This window comes from Nicrophorus vespilloides, unplaced genomic scaffold (genome assembly GCF_001412225.1).
Source record: "Nicrophorus vespilloides isolate i.1.1-1 unplaced genomic scaffold, Nicve_v1.0, whole genome shotgun sequence".
Classification (NCBI taxonomy): Eukaryota; Metazoa; Arthropoda; class Insecta; order Coleoptera; family Silphidae; genus Nicrophorus; species Nicrophorus vespilloides.
This window is the reverse complement of record NW_017098296.1, coordinates 270-491: the sequence shown is the minus strand read 5'-3', so window position 1 is coordinate 491 and position 222 is coordinate 270.

The window sequence follows — 222 nt, the reverse complement described above, 5'->3', positions numbered from 1 at the left end:
ACGACCCCACATTAATACAACTCCTCCAAAACTTTAAAAAACACTCCCCCTCAGTGATGTAAAACATTCGTTTTTTCGTGCAGTGTAGTGATTGTTACTAATATTTATTTGTGATCTATCTCTGTTTATTTTTTTTTATTTTTATTGTTGATGTTTTTTTTTTTTTTTGTAAAACTTTCTGAAAGAGGCTAAAGCCCATAACAGTCTACATTTTTGTATCAC